This window comes from Phyllobates terribilis, unplaced genomic scaffold (genome assembly GCF_046119375.1).
Source record: "Phyllobates terribilis strain yellow unplaced genomic scaffold, ASM4611937v1 Scaffold_1__5_contigs__length_1240528914, whole genome shotgun sequence".
Taxonomy (NCBI): Eukaryota; Metazoa; Chordata; class Amphibia; order Anura; family Dendrobatidae; genus Phyllobates; species Phyllobates terribilis.
Genome location: NW_027362761.1, coordinates 525,269,993 through 525,287,162, shown reverse-complemented (window position 1 = coordinate 525,287,162; position 17,170 = coordinate 525,269,993).

The window sequence follows — 17,170 nt, the reverse complement described above, 5'->3', positions numbered from 1 at the left end:
GTGATTTACATGCTGGAGCACATGTTAAACAGAATTCGGAGTCAGGTGGTGGCACAAGAGGAGGTGGAGGAAGTAGAGGAGGAGGAGTTGTATGCGGAAGGGCTAACATCTGCAAGGTCCAGACGGTCGGCAGCACCAAGGCGGCAGGCATGTGAGGGTGGGGGAGATGGTTTTACCAGGGTGCATGGTAGCAGCCAAACTAGTGAGGAAGGTGCAGGAGCCCAGGAAGAAGTGGAGGACGAACTGATGGAAGACTCATCAGATGAGGGAGACCTTGATCACATTTCTGTTGTGCGAGGTTGGGGGGAGAGGACAGAGGAAGGAAGCATGATTGTTACCTCGCCACCAACACAACAGGGACTTGGTGCTCCTGGATGCGCAACACACATGAGTGCCTTCTTGCTGCACTACCTGCAACATGACCCTCGAATTGTGAGAATTAGAAATAATCCTGACTACTGGGTTGCCACACTGTTAGATCCCCGGTACAAAAGTAAATTTGCAGAAATTATTCCTGCCATAGAAAGGGATGCACGCATGCAGGAGTATCAGCAGAGACTGTTGCAGAATCTTACTTGTGCTTTTCCACAAAATACCAGTGGTGCACGTAGTGAATCTCACAGTTCCAACTTGCCAACCGTGGGACCGTCAAGTGTTCAGCACTCAAACCGTAACAGAACCACAGTATCTGCTGGTAACATCAATTTTGCGGAATCTTTCACCACTTTTTTAGCCCATCCTTTGCAAGGCCACAGGAGACAAGAAGTCTGACACATAGTCAACGCCTAGAGACGATGGTACAGGAGTATCTCCAAGTAAACATTGAAGCCACGACTGTGTCACTGGACCCTTGCTCTTTTTGGGCTTCCAATCTGGATAAATGGCCGGAGCTAGCCACTTACGCCTTGGAGATCTTGTCATGCCCCGCAGCCAGCGTTCTGTCTGAACGTGTGTTCAGCGCTGCTGGTGGTGTGCTGACAGATAAGCGCACGCGGCTCTCCACTGATAATGTAGACAGACTCACGTTCATAAAGATGAACAAATCATGGATCCGAAACGACTTTTCTACCCCTGTGTCATCCTGGGGAGAGTAAAAGCTTGATGATTGGTTAAAATCACCCTACCAACCGTTTTAAGCTTTCAAATTACTAATCATGTTTATCTGTATCTTGGCTGGAAAATAATTTGGGCTTTGTAGCAGTGTGCAGCACTGATTCTATTAGGCCATCTATAATAAGCTCCACCAGATTTAAAATTACTAATCATGTTTATCTGTATCTTGACTGGAAAATAATTTGGGCTGTGTAGCAGTGTGCAGCACTGATCCTATTAGGCCATCTATACTAAAGCTTCACCAGAATTAAAATTAATAATAATTTTTAGCTGCATCTAGCCCGGAAAATAATTTTGGGGCTCCGAGATGCGCAAGACACATAAGTGCCTTCTTGCTGCACTACCTGCAGCATGACCCTCATATTGTCAGAATTCGAAGTAATCATGACTACTGGGTTGCCACACTCTTAGATCCCACAAACTTTTCGATCAACCTTTTCATTTTAATAAAGACCAAAAAAATGGTCATTTTTGAAATTATAAGCATTAGCAGGTTGTTAGAAACTGAAATCAAACAGTTTTCAACTCAAAACTTTATTCTAGGTGATGTTACATTTTCACATAGGACCCCTTGTTCGAAAGGAGCTTCTGAACTCTCTCGTCCATTGAATTTGTCAGGTTTTGGATGGTTTCTGCTTCAATTGTTTTGCATGAGGACAGAATACCCTCCCAGAGCTGTTGCTTAGATGTGAACTGCCTCCCGCCATCATAGACACTCCTTTTAATGATGCTCCAAAGGTTCTGAATGGGGTAGAGGTCAGGGGAGCATGGGGGTCACACCATAAGTTTGTCCCCTTTTATGCCCATATCAGCCAGAGATGCAGATGTTTTATGTGCAGCATGAGATGGTGCATTATCATGCAGAAAAATGATCTTGCTGTGAAATACACGGTTCTTCTTCTTGAACCATGGCAGGAAGTGCTGTTTGAGAAAATCCACATACATTATGGAGTTCATCTTTAGCGCCTTCAGGGATCCTAAAGGGGCCGACAATCTCTCTCCCCATGATTCCAGCCCAAAACATTACTCCACCTCCTCCTTGTTGGCGCTGTAGCCGTGTTTGCGTGGGGTGTCCATCAACCAGCCATCCTCCACTCCATCCATCTGGACCATCGAGCGCTGCATGGCACTCATCCGTGAACAAAACAGTTTTGAAATCAGTCTTCATGTAATGTTTGGCCCACTGGAGCCGTTTCTGCTTGTGTGAAGTGGATAGAGGAGGTCGACAGGATGGCGTATGCACAGCTGCAAACCTCTGAAGGACCCTGCATCTTGTTGTTCGGGGGACGTTGGAGGCACAAGCAGCTTCAAAAACTTGTCTGCTGCTATGACAAGGCTTTTTGGCCGCTGCTCTTTCAACCTGACGTAATTGCCTGTAGGAAAGAGTCCTCAATTTGCCCTTATCAGCACGCACACGTGTGTACTGTGAATCAGCTACATACTTCTTGATTGCCAAGACACTTCATCCTGATCATCGCACAATGTTGATTGTAGTCATGCCTTGACCTAAACACTCCACAATTTGTTGCTTCTCAGCAGCCGACACATCCTTTTTCTTTCCCATTTTGGCAGAAAATGTAGGCTGCTAAATAATGTGAGACAGCCTTCTTAAGTAGTCTTGCCTTTCATTGGACACACCTGCCAAACTAATTAGCACAGGTGTCTGCAATTGCTTACAGTGATATAAAGAGCCCTGACACACATCACCATCAATGAGTTTAACTGACAAGCAAATTCTTCCCTTATCACTCCTAAACACTTTTTGCATAATAATTTGGAACACAGTGTACATGTGCTTTTCCACAAAACACCAGTGGTTCACGTAGTGAATCTTACAGTTCTAACTTGCCAACCGTGGTCTGTATGGAGTTGTTCAATAAAGGGCCCAAAATTAAGATAACATAGATGGGAGAGGTCTCTATGAATAGGAATTCCTAAGTATTTGATACCCTGTGAGGGCCAGGCAAAGGGAAAGTTGGACTGGATGGAATCCTATATGGATTTGGGGAGGGAGACATCGAGGGCCTCAGACTTCGCTGCATTGATTTTAAAATTTGACCATGTAACAAAGTGATCTATTTCAGCCATAACAGCATGGATGGATATATGTGATTGAGTGATATATACTAGGACATCATCAGCAAATAGAGAGCACTTGTACTTGGTGCCTCCCACCTCAATCCACCTAATATTGGGGTTATGGCGAATTGATGAGAGCAGGTGCTCCATCACTAGGATGTATAAGAGAGGGGACAGAGAACATCCCTGCCTTGTCCCATTGGTGATTGTGAAAGGTGATGAAAATGTTCTGACGCGCCCCCTGGGCCTTGGGACACCCGGAGCCGGACCCTTTTTGGTGGATGCTGGTGGTTGTAGTCTCCGTGGCGGCAACCCGGTTCCGTGGCTCAGGGCGGTCAAACCAGTGGCGGAACTATTTATGTGGTTTTGATGTTTAAATGTCCGACTACGCCACCCGTGGATTGCGGTCAGAGTGAACTGCCGCTCCAGGGCAGACCGCTGAGGCTGGTGTTGTGGGTGCAGCAGAGCGTAGCATAACTTCCCACGGGAGGAGTATAGCCTCAGGGCAGTGTATGCGGAGGATGGGGGTGATGGTGCAGGGCAGCAGCAGTAATGACACGGAGTCAGTGATGCAGTCCAGGGCCTTTACTCACAGTTCTTATTATCCAGACCACGTCTGCAGGTAACGGCTGCCCACGTCGTACTGTGCTCACCAGGTGAGGGGCTCAGACAACTCCCAGATAACTTTGGAGTGCTTCACAGGACCCCCTTTGTGTGTCCTTTGTCTGGCCTTTCTTACCAACCCTTCTGTCCGGCTGCCTCGGGCCTCCTCTTGGTAAACTTGGCGCCAGTTTCCCTGACCCTATGTGGTGCCTTCCTAGCGGGTGTAGCGAGGGGCTGCGCCACATAAAATGTCACAGCCTCCTGTTTCTAGCTGAGGGTCGTTTCCTGCCTCCACTAGTTTCGGGGACCGGTCTCCCCCTTTGGCCTGACCCCTCCACGCAGGTGGATTCGGGCGTGCGGTGGCGACTCGCCCGTCCGCACCCCTGAGATCCCTTCGTTCCTCGTTCCTGGAGCCTTCTCTGCTCCTCTTCCTTCCTTCTCCCTCTTCCAGGCCTGGGCCTCTGTTACTAGGCCCGCCTCCGGAGCAGAGCTCATGCAGAGCCCCTGCTCCCTGCCACTTCAGCTCAGACTTCTCTGCACTGAACTAAGATGGTGCCCACCTTTTATACTCCCTTCTCAATGCACCCAGGAACTGCTTCCTCCCTGCTCCTGCACTACAGGGTTCCCTTTCCTCAGTGTTCCCTCCCCCCACTCCAGCCAGGGACAGGGACTGTCGTGCCCATCTCAGGGGCATATTGGTCGCCCTGCCCCACGGCAATGTGGTGTAATGCATGCAGGTGTCGGGTCCTGATCCACACTACATCCTTACCTGAGAGTGAGATATCACACCTCTGGGTGAGGTGCAATACCTCTGTAGCAACCGAGCCCTCAGGGTGCTACAGTTCCATTTATCTTCAGCCTAGGTGACGTATTGCGATACAGGGCCATGATTTTGGCTATAAAAGGGTCCCCTAGACCCCTACCCCAAGCTTTTTAAGAGAATCATATATGGCGTGCCAGGAGACTCTATGGAATGCTTTCTCAGAGAGTATCTAATTACAAATTTTTAACTGCATCTAGCCCAGGAAATACTTTGTGCCTAGTAGCAGGGTCTGCTAGTCAGCGGATTATCCCGGCTGTTAAGCAAGCTACACCACCTGTAGTTTGGACACTTCATTTTTTCAAAGGAAATGCTTCGGGACCACGGGATACTCAGTGAAGAGCATCAGGAGGCACCCCAAGGCATAGGGGCTCGGACTGGCAGTAGGATGCCTTGCGGTGGACAGCCGAGCTCGATCCTTATAAAAGCTTTTTAACTGCAGCAGCTTTAGTGGACGCTACTGGAGCTGGAATTACGCGGCTGCTGGCATGAGACTTGCCCTCCAATAGATCCTTGTAAATGGATTTAAAGTGTATTTATTCAAATTAGAGAGACAATTTAAATTAAAAAGCTTAGAGCTGCCTCCACCACAGGGGGGCTCGCTCGACCCACCAGCGGACAGGCACCAGTATTGGGAGAGGGGGGCTGGCCGTCAGGGTTCACCGCGGCTCTGGCACAAACCCGGCGACACGGAGGTGGCACGGGCAGGAGCGGACTGAACGTGTCGGCTTCTCACTTTTTGGATTTTAGAAGGGCATGACATGCCTATATCTGTGTCTCCCCCTCCTTTTACTCCTCCACCTCTTTTCTTTTCGCATGACTATATGTACTTGTCACTTTTCCATGTGTTAGTTGTGTCTTCTGAGCAGTTTGTCAGCTTTTGGACACCTTTGAAGGTGTTTTCTATGTGTTTCTATGTGTTTTTGTTTGCCTGCCATTGGTTTTAGCGGTGTTCGAAGGTGTTCGACGAACAGTTCGACGAACAGTTCGGCGAACACACGGGTGTTCGAGGAACCGAACCGAACTCGAACACTACGGGGGTGGCTCAACACTAATGGTGATGATGGTGCATGCAGAGGACGAGGCCGAGGCCGTGGGCTAGCTGTAATTATGCCACAACAAACACTCACATCTTCCCTCTCGACCTTAGTGTCCCAATTAATAGGGGACCGCAGAACACCACTATTGAACAAAGAGCAGTGTCAATAGGTTATTGATTGGATACCAGATAATGTTTCCAGTCACTTAGCCAGCATTACCACCCTGTCTTCCGCATGATCAAGTCTCAGTAGCCGTGAGTTTGGACTGCATATTCCTCACCCTGATCCTCCTTCCTCCCACCATGCAGAGTGCCGAGTGCCCGGAGACAACTAATTCCACACTTGGACAATCCGAAGAGCTGTTCACTTTTCCATTTATAGTTTCGGGCCACACGCCAGATCCACTTGAAGCAAGGCAAGAGGAGATCGCATGTAGCAATGCCAAAATATTTGAGCAGCCAGGGTCACACGAAGGTGACGGTGGGAAACTGTCACAAGAGGTGGACGATGATGAGACACCTACAGATGAGACACAATTGCCAGAGAGTCAGGAGAAGGACCAGGGTGCGGAAGTGGAAGACGAGGTGGTGGATGATATAGTAACTGACCCAACCTGGTAGGGAAACATACAGAGCGAGGACAGCAGCACACAGGGGGGGGGGGCGTAGCACCACAGCAGGCAGGAGAAGCAGTGTGGTGGCAGCAGACAGAAGGCAGGCAACTGTTCCCACGTAACATCAACATGACGGAAGCTGCCAGTACAACTGTTCCCAAGTCTGGTTGTTTTTTAAAGACTCTGCCGATAACCCCAAAAAGGCCATTTGCACCACCTGCCAAGCCAGCATAAGCAGAGGTAGCAAAACATTCAGCTTGACCACCACCAGCATGATCAGGCACATGGCAGCAAAGCACCCGACTAAGTGGGCCGAACCCCAGGGTCCAAGAACAGTGTCTGTGGGTGGCACCACTGCTTCTTCCCCTGTTGTGCGTGCAAGCCAATCCTCTGCCCATGGCGCATGCGAAGATGCCTCCTGCCCGGCACCTGTCGTTGCACACTCTCAACTAGCACCATCAGCAAGCACGTCCATGTCTTAGTCCCAGTGCAGCATTCAGTTGTCCCTACCCCAGGCCTTGGAATGCAAGCGTAAATACGCAGTCAACCCCCCACAGGCCACACTACTAAATTCACACATTTCACAACTGCTTGCACTCAAATTGTTGCCTTTTAGGCTACAATAAAGCTTTCCGCAACCTAAAGGCGGCGGCCGTCCCTCGGTACTCGGTCCCCAGCCACCACTATTCCTTTTGGTGTGCCGTCCCCACATTACACGAGCACGTGTCCCAACACATTAGTCGTGCCCTCAACAATGCAGTTACTTGGAAAGTCCACCTATCCATGGACACGTGGACAAGTGCTTCTGGGCAGGAATGGTACATCTTGCTGACGGCACACTGGGTTAACATAGTGGAAGCCGGGACCCAGTCGGATCTTGGGACGGAACATGTCCTCCCGATGCCGAGGATTGAGGTTCCTGGCTCAATCAGGGTTGCCCCCACATTCTACAGCTCCTGCACCTCCTCCTTCTCCTCCTCTTCAGCATCCATTTATGAAATGACCACATCAGTCGCAAGCTGGAAGCACTACGGCACTGCCTCGGGCAAGTGGCAACAGGCTGTGCTGAAGCTAATATGCTCAGGTGACATACCACACAACATTGAAAAGTTGTGGACAGCTCTGTAAAAGTAGGCAGATCTGTGGCTGACACCGCTAAACATAAAGCCAGGCATGGTTGTGTGACAATGGCCGGAACCTGGTGGCAGCTCTGAGGCGAGGCAAGCTCACAGAAGAACCATGCGTGGCCCATGTGCTTAACCTCGTGGTTCAGTGGTTTCTCATAACCTACCCGGAGCTGCTAGATCTGCTTGTCAAAGTACGCCACCTGTGTGCCCGTTTTAGAAAGTCACCTACAGCTCTGCCGCCCTTGCCGTGATTCAGCAGCGTTTGCAGCTTCCGGCTCACCGACTGGTGTGTGATGTCCCCACGCGTTGGAACTCTACATTGCAGATGTTGGGAAGGATTTGTCAGCAGAAGAGGGCAGTTGTTGAGTACCAGCATCAACAAGGCTGTCGGTATTCGGTTCAGACTCCACACATAAGACCTCAGGAGTGGACATGGATGTCAGACATATGTACCATCCTCCAAAACTTTGAGGACTCCACCAAGATGGTGAGCGGCGATGACGCCATAATTAGCATCACCATCACACTTCTCTGTCTTCTGAAATGCTCTCTGCTCACAATCAAAGAGGATGCATTGCAGGTTGAACACGATGAGATGGAGCAAGGAACCATATAGGGTGATTACACACAGCCCAGCCTCATCTCATCCCAACATGGATTGGGTGACAATGAGAAAGAGGATGAGGAGGAGCTAGTTTCATGCGCTATAGAGGGTACTACCTGCACAACTATCATACTGTCTGTTCAGCGTGGATGGCCTGAGGACAGGGAGGAGGAGGAAGAGAGCATGGTCAGTCGTCCTCTTGGTAAGGACACGGAAGTCTTGCCTGTTAGCAGTCTGACACGCATGGCTGAGGTTATGTTACGCTGCCTTTCCCATGATCCTCACGTTCTCAAAATTTTGGGTGACAGTCATTACTGGTTGGTGACACTTCTAGACCCATGCTACAAAGAGAACATTCTATCTCTTATTCCCGAGGTGGACAAGTCTACTAAAATGGGGCAGTACCAGAAGGCCATTGTTGCGGAATTATTAAAAAATTTCACATCTGAAAACGCTGGCGGCAGAGGTCACAGTTCGTTGGATAACCAAGGAGTACAGGCGAGAGAGACACAACTACAATCAAGCAGAGGCAGGGGAACACTGTCAAAGTTCTGGGACAGTTTTCTCAGACCCTCCCATCACACAGGCACTGAGGCGCGGGGTACTCTCACAAGCAGTGCAAAGTTTTTGAAGATGATGAGGGAGTACCTTGCCAACTGTACCAACGTCCTCCGTGATTCCTCTGTGCCTTATAATTATTGGGTATCCAAGCTGGACACGTGGAATGAACTGGCCTACGCCTTGGGGGTCCTGGCTTGCCCTGCCACTAGCATTTTTTCAGAGCGGGTTTTTAGTGCCGCTGGTGTAATTATAACTGATAAGCGCATCTGCCTGTCAACTGAAATTGCTGACAGGCTGACTCTTATAAAAATGAACAAGGGCTGGATTGGGACAGACTTCTCAACACCACCGAATGATAGCAGCGTAACATAAACTCAAATCCAGTGTCTTTTTATGGAAGCTCTATTCACATTCACCTCTTCACGCTTACACATGCTTCCTGATTTTGTCTAATTGCTCTTGTCCTCCTCCTTCTCCTCATCCTCTATCACCATATCATTCACCACCATATCTACCATAACACACCCTATACGTGTCTTGCAAGGGGCATTGGAGTTCCTCCAAATTTTTGGCAGCTTTTGCATTCACTGCATAGGCAAACACTATGGGAGACCCACTTCCTAATAATGGGAGCATTGTTTTTAGGAGGCTCTCTTACCTCTACGTCTCTTGCAAGGGGCATTGGAGTGCCTCCAAATTTTTGGCAGCTTTTGCATTCACTGCATAGGCAAACACTATGGGAGACCCACTTTCTAATAATGGGAACATTGTTTTTAGGAGGCTCTCCGACCTCTACGTCTCTTGCAAGGGGCATTGGAGTTCCTCCAAATTTTTGGCAGCTTTTGCATTCATGGCATAGGCTAACACTATGGGAGACCCACTTCCTAATAGTGGGAACATTGTTTTTAGGAGGCACTCCAAACTTTTAGTCTCTTGCAAGGGGCATTGGAGTTCCTCCAAATTTTTGCCAGCCGTTGCTTCACTGCATAGGCAAACACTATGGGAGACCAATTTCCTAATAATGGGAACATTGTTTTTAGGAGGCTCTCTTACCTCTACGTCTCTTGCAATTTGCATTGGAGTGCCTCCAAATTTTTGGCAGCTTTTGCATTCACTGCATAGGCAAACACTATGGGAGACCCACATTCTAATAATGGGAACATTGTTTTTAGGAGGCTCTCCGACCTCTACGTCTCTTGCAAGGGGCATTGGAGTTCCTCCAAATTTTTGGCAGCTTTTGCATTCATGGCATAGGCAAACACTATGGGAGACCCACTTTCTAATGATAGGAAAATTGTTTTTAGGAGGCTCTCCGACCTCTACGTCTTTTTCAAAGGGAATTGGAGTACCTCCAAATTTTTGGCAGCTTTTGCATTCACTGCATAGGCAAACACTATGGGAGACCCACTTCCTAATAGTGGGAGCATTGTTTTTAGGAGGCACTCCAAGCTCTTAGTCTCTTGCAAGGGGCATTGGAGTTCCTCCAAATTTTTGCCAGCCATTGCTTCACTGCATAGGCAAACACTATGGGAGACCCACTTCCTAATAATGGGAACATTGCTTTTTGGAGGCTCTCTGACCTCTAAGTCTATTCCAAGGGGAATTGGAGTGCCTCCAAATTTTTGGCAACTTTTGCATTCACTGCATATGCTAACGGTATGGGTGACCCCCGCTTTTCTAATGGGAATATGTCGTTATTGTGGTCCTGCTCTATGTGTCTTTAATTTGTTACTGGGATTTTTCCTAAATTTTGTCAGCCGTTGGACTCACTGCATACCTTATAACTGTATAGCATACCCGCTCCTTTGTAATGGAAACATGTCATTACTGTGGCCCTGCTCTATGTGTCTTTAAATTGTTAGTGTTAGTTTGTTTTCCCAAATTTTGGCAGCCCTTGCAGTCACAGCATGGGTATTACCACTATAGGAGACCAGCTCCTTTATAATGGGAACATTTTTTTTACTGAGACCCTCCTTTATGTCTCTTCAAAGGGGTTTTGGGTTGCATCCGAATTTTTGGCAGCCCTTGCAGTCACTGCATACGCAATAACCGTATAGGAGACCCACTTGTTAATAATGGGAACAACAAAGCAGAGCCGGCTGATGCCTCTCTAACAATAGTGAGGGACGACTGCTGGCCCTTTAAGAATAGTAAGAGCCGCCTGATAGCCCTATAAAAATAGGCTTTGTGACTTTCAGAGTCCCTCCATCATAAATGAAACAGAATGTGTCTGATGATGTGTCACACACCACATCGCTAGATAAGGTTGTAAAATGTTAAAATGACATTTCCCTGTAAATGCATTTGTCTTAAAAAATAGCGTAAAAAAAAACAATAGGATCTTTCTTTAGTATAAAAACCAGACTAGCCAATGTAACCGCAATGTAATCACATTGTTCAGCTCCTGCACCTCCTCCTCCTGTTCGGCCTCTCCGAAATGGCCACATCAGTCACAAGCTGAAGGCACTGCAGCACTGCCTTGGCCAAGCGACAACAGGCTTTGCTGAAGATAACATGCTTAATGCTTAGGTAACAAACCTCCCAGCACTGCAGAGTTGTTGAAAGCTGTAACACAGCAACCTTATCTGTGGCTCTCACCACTGAACATACAGCCAGGCATGGTCGTGTGTGACAATGGGTGGAACCTGGTGACTGAGAAATGACAGCCAGAGTAGATATGGTTTCCCTCTATGCCTGTCCTTTCATTGAGCTAAAGGATATGGCTGTGATGAAATACAACTCCCACTGAGAAGCAGTTTCAAACTGAAAAACACTGGGCCCACCAGAGGATTTGATTCTGAGGACTCACCTTTTTCCCCCGCTCAAGAGCCCCATAGCTGTTGCAAAAATTGCGCTATCATGAACTCTCCTGATGGAGAAGCCAGTGCCCACCAGAGAATTCTCTGATGGGACTGTCCAACCTTGCCGAGAAGCAGTCCTGGCTAAGAAAAGTATGTGGGAAGGTTCCCGGACACTCTACCTTTGTAACTGAGGTGTAAACCCACGCAAACACGGGGAGAACATACAAAATCCTTGCAGATGTTGTCCTTGCTGGGATTTGAACCCAGGATACCAGCGCTGCAAGGCTTCAGTGCTTACCACTGAGCCAATGTGCTGCCGTTCACCCTCTGATATCTAACAGGCTGGAGAAACTTGCACCCACTGCCACTCTATCTTCAGCTCCTTTGTGAGAAACTAATGTATTTGGGCAGCCACTCAGTCTACCTAATAGAATTCCTGAGAAGGAAATTGGGGATGGCTTCACTACTGGTACTGGGGGAAGTGCTAATACAATGGCGTCGTACCATAGTTCACTGGAAATATTACAGGCTGGAAAGAGGCAAGCAGATTCCCACAGAAAAGTATCGGCAGTAATGTTCAGGGTTCCTTGCTTGTGGAAGGCAGAGACGATACCAGGAGAGATAGTGGTGGCTCAGGACCGAGTATGGACACACAACCAACGCCGACTTGAGGTTGTGAAAAGCTTCTGCCTCCACGAGCCTAAAAGGCTACATTTCAAGTGCAAGCAGCTTTAGAGGACTTCCTGGGAAAAATGGCAGTTGGAGTAGATATTGTTTCCCAAAAGTTATTCCCTTCATCGAGCTAAAAAATATGGCTGTGGTGAAATACAACTCACCGACAAACTGTGGACTGGCTCTGTACTGTCCCGGGCCACATTCACTTGACCACGTGTTTGTGGTTAGGCGGTCCTTCCCAGTAAGTGCACTGTGGAGGGCACGAGTAATGTTGTGGGACCCGTGCTTGTGGAAGGTGGAGACGACACCGGGAAATATAGTGGCGGCTGAAGACCAAGAATGGACACTCGGCCGCCACTGGCATGAGGTTGTGAAAAGCTTCTGCCTCCATGAACCTAAAAGGCCACATTTCTAGTGCAAGCAGCTTTAGAGGACTTCCTGGGAGAAATGACAGTTGGAGTACATATGGTTTACCAAAATCTTTTCATCGAGCTAAAAAATATTGCTGTGGTGAAATACAACTCACCGACAAGCTGTGAACTGGCTCCGTACCGTACCTGGCCACATTCACTTGCCCACGTGTTTGTGGTTAGGCGGTCCTTCCCAGTAAGTAAACTGGAGAGGGCACGGTTAATGTTGTAAGACCCGTGCTTGTGGAAGGCGGAGATGACACCGGGACAAATAGTTGCGGCTGGGGACCGAGTATGGACACCCGGTTGCCGCCACCATAAAGTTGTGGAGAGCTTCCGCCTCCACCAGCCTAAAAGACCACATTTCAAGTGCAAGCAGCTGTCAAAAATTTGGCAGTATACTATTGCAGCCTGTGGGTGGGTGGGTGGCTGGCTGCATACTTTCACTTGCATTATAAGGAATGGGGTAGGGACAACGGAACACTGCACTGGGACAAGGACGTGGATGGTTATTGTTGCAAGTCTGCGATGACAGGTGCATGGCAGGAGGCATCTTCGCATGGTTCAAGGATCACTTATGATAGGCACACTTTTAGGCAGTGACCTGGGAGTCAGAGATGCTTCCAGGGGTCTTCCCCATGCTGTTCCTATGTCTTTTCAGCATGACGCGCCCCCTGGGCCGTGGGGTACTCGGTGCCGGGCCGGTCGGTGCAGGGGATTTCGCAGTGACAGTGACCCGGTCCGTGACCCAGGGCGGTCAATAAAAGGGGTTTTAAAGAAAAGGGGATTATAGTTTTTATAGTTTATGTTCGTGACGCCACCTGTGGTATGCGGCTAAAGGGAGACGCCGCTGCGGAGCAGGTCCTCTGGAGCTGTTGTTAATGCAGCAGAGTTGGTTTAGCTCTCCATAGGTAGAGCTTAGCTCCAGGGAAGAGTAGATGTAGCATGAGGTAGATGTTGCTGTGCAGTATAGTGCAGGTGGATGATGGCGCAGCAATTATTCACAGAGACAGTGGGGTTCAGTCTTCAGGGTTTTACTCACAGTTCTTAAGTTCCTCAGGTTACACTTTCCGGATTATAACTGCCCACGTCATCCTGTGTTCACCAAGGAATGGGTTCAGCAATCCCTCAGATAATTCAGGAGCACATAACGGGACCCCCTTCTGTATGCCTTTCTCAGTCGTCTTCCTGCACTGGCTCTCACCCTCCTGCCCTGCGCCTCACAATCAGTGTCCCAAGCCGGTAGCCTCGGATCTTGTTGGGCGACCTGCAGTCCCCTGGACCCTCTGTGGCTACCTTTTTGGCGATGTAACTATGGCTGTGGCAAATGCATCCTAAAAGTACAGAAGTTTCCGGTTTCTAGCTGAACGTTGCAATTCTCACTAGTTAGGGGCCGGTCCCCTCTGTGGCTTGATCCCTCAACATCCTGGTAGATTCGGGCGTACAGGTGGCCTCCAGCACTTCCCGTACCCCTAGGATCCCCTCTTTCCTTCTGGAGCCTTCCTTCTCCTCTCCTTTCTTCAGTCAGTCTCACCTCCTGGGCCTCTCACTAGGCCCGCTCCGCCTGAGCAGAGCTCCTGCAGAGCTCCTGCAACCACTCACTGTCCTCCTCTGACTGGAACCCTTCTAGATTGTTTCATCACTTTTTATACACTTGCTGAAGTGCTCCCCTGATCTCCTTCCTCCATCTACACCCACTACATGGTTCCCCCTCTCTTGGTTCCCCCCACTCCAGCCAGGGACAGGGCTCAGCAGAGGAGCAGCGCATCTTGCCTCTCCTGCTGGTCTGAAGTAGGTTAGTGTTGGATGCAGGTGTTTGGGTCCCGGGCAGTACTCCATCCTTATCTGAGAGTGGGATACCACACCTCTGGATGAGATGCAGTAACTCTGTGGCGACTGAACCCACAGGGGCGCCACATATGCATGTGTCTGATAATTTGTCACACACCACATGGACAGATTGTTACGCTCGCGCCCGGACAGACTGGCGTGAGGGTGATTAGTGATCCCACTGAACCATGAACCGAGGAGTGCCTGGAGGGGCGTAACTAAGTATCAACCCGGTCCGACCAAGGTCGCACGCGCGGCTCAGTCGACTCCGTGAACCAGGGAGGAACTGAGCAGAGGGACCAGGTGCTACTCCAGGTCAGACGCCGGTCACAGCTGTTGACCCACACCGGGATTGCGGGAACAGGTTAGACTGGCATATAGACAGGTGGGTACTGGTAAGCACGGCTGGCGTGCAGACAGGTGGGCACAGGCAGGCACGACTGACATGCAGAGAGCCATGTACTGGCAGGTAGGAACGTAGGCAGGATAGGGACCAGTACAGACTGGGTTACAGGAACGGAGCTGCAGGTTCGGTAGACAAGCAGAGCGGAGCAAAACCCGCAGGTGCGGTAGACAAGCAGAGTGGAGAAAAATCCGCAGATGCGGTGAACAAGCAGAGCAGAGCAAAACCACAGGTGCGGTAAACAAGCAGAGCAAAGCAAAACCGCAGACGCGGTGAACAAGCAAAGCAGAGCAAAACCGCAGATGTGGTGAACAAGCAAAGCAGAGCAAAACCCGCAGATGCGGTAAACAAGCAAAGCAGAGCAAAACCGCAGATGTGGTGAACAAGCAAAGCAGAGCAAAACCCGCAGATGCGGTAAACAAGCAAAGCAGAGCAAAACCCGCAGATGCGGTGAACAAGCAAAGCAGAGCAAAACCGCAGGTGCGGTGAACAAGCAGAGCAAAGCAAAACCCGCAGATGCGGTAGACAGGATAGGGCTCTGTTCGCATGGAACAGACTGGAAAACACAAGAAGATAGCTGGAACACAGGCGTTAGATATGGAGGCAGGGAAACAGAACAAGCAGAACCAGATACACATAAGGTACTTGCAATGAAGTAGCGAGTGGACACAAAACGCACACACAGAAGTACATAGACAACGAGTTGGAGTTAGGTGCAGGTTCAGATACTGCAGGAAAAGGGGAAGGTACAGACATAGAGACAAACAGGTAACGGACTAGCACACTGTTCAGACAGGATCTGAACCAGGAACAAGATACAGGAACGAGCCTGGGAACTCAGCCCCCAGGGTGGCGGAAACTGACTAGAAGTCACAGGTACAGGTAACAGGCCTGGGTATACAGCCCCCAGGGTGGCAGAAACAGACTAGATACAGGACAAGACCTGGCAACTCAGTTGCTCAGAACACACTGAATGAAAGTGTTGCTCAGGCACCTCCTACTGGGTGGAGGGGGTTTAAGTATCCAGTGACTCACAGCAATACCCTGGGGATGCATTAGGACTGCGCACACTGCAGCTTTAAGAATCAAGAAGCTACAGCACCGCCGCCCTAAGCCAGCAGACAAGAGACATACAAACAGCTGGTAGTGGATCAAAGTGTGCAGCCTGGCCTGATAGGTAAGAATGTGGTCTTGCATGGTGAGAGGTGGTAAGCCATGGAAGCACGCTACCAGAGATGTTACAGTACCCCATCTTTACGCCTCCTCTTCTTCAAGCCAGCAAGGATTTTCTGCAGAGAATTTGAAGGCCGATCCTTCTCTTCAAGAAAATTACCTCTTCTGTCCACTAGAGGGAACGAAACTAGTCTCACCATCTTGGTGACTAGGATGCTTCCTCCCATCGAGCCATCCTCAGCAACAGATGAAGTGAGTGAAGTACCAGGTACAGTGTGCAAAAAAGTCTCTCTCCATTTGTTATCAGGTAGCACCCCGAAGGATTCAGGAGGCAACTGAAGGTCCTCCACCGGGTTGGAGGGGTGCAGAGACTTGGGGGTAACCACCGCCTTGATGTACACCTTGCCAAGCTTACTGGGTGAAGTGGGCGAAGTACCAGGTACAGGGTGCAGAAAAGTTTCTTTCCATTTGTTATCATCGAGTAGTACCCCAAAGGATTCACGGTACAACTGGAGGTCCTCCACCAAGTTGGAGGGGTGCAGAGACTCAGGGTTAACAACCGCTTTGACGTACACTTTGCCAAGCTTACTGGATAAAGTGGGTGAAGTACCAGGTACAGGGTGCAGAAAAGTCTCTTTCCATTTGTTATCAGATAGCACCCCGGAGGATTCAGGAGGCAACTGGAGGTCCTACGCCTGGTTGGAGGGGTGCAGAGACTTGAAGGTAGCCACCGCCTTGATGGACTTATTGCCAGATAGGTTAAAGATGGAGGATCCTTGCTTAGGGACCAACTTCAGTCTGGTTTCTGAGATGACATGTCTGCGAGGCGGGGCGGTGCCTAAAGCCAGATCATTGGTAAAATCGTCTAGACCGTGTGGGAACAATGCCTCCGCTTCCCTTCCTTCGGAGACTTCAGCACACAGCGAGTCAGCAACTAGCAGATCTGGTGAAGAAGAAGAAGAAACTGCTGACTGTCCTGAAGATATGGGGACTGGACACCCCTTGCACCTCAGCAGTCCCCCAGGAAACACCATGCAGGATCTCCAGACCTGAGCGGGCACTAGATCTCTCGGCTCTGGACGACCTGTGGGTAAACCAGACAGCACCTGGAATGTAAACTTCTTCATGTGTAATGCTCCAATCTGGAGCTTAATTTGTACAGACATATTTTGACTGTTTCTGAATAGGGCTCGTCCTTCCGCTGACAATGCCCAAACCGGATTCTGGAGTTGTCGGACGGGAATCAAACACCGACTCTTCAAGGCTTTAAGCCCAAAACTTCCGGTTAATCCGAGGTCTTCACTTGCCATGGAGACAG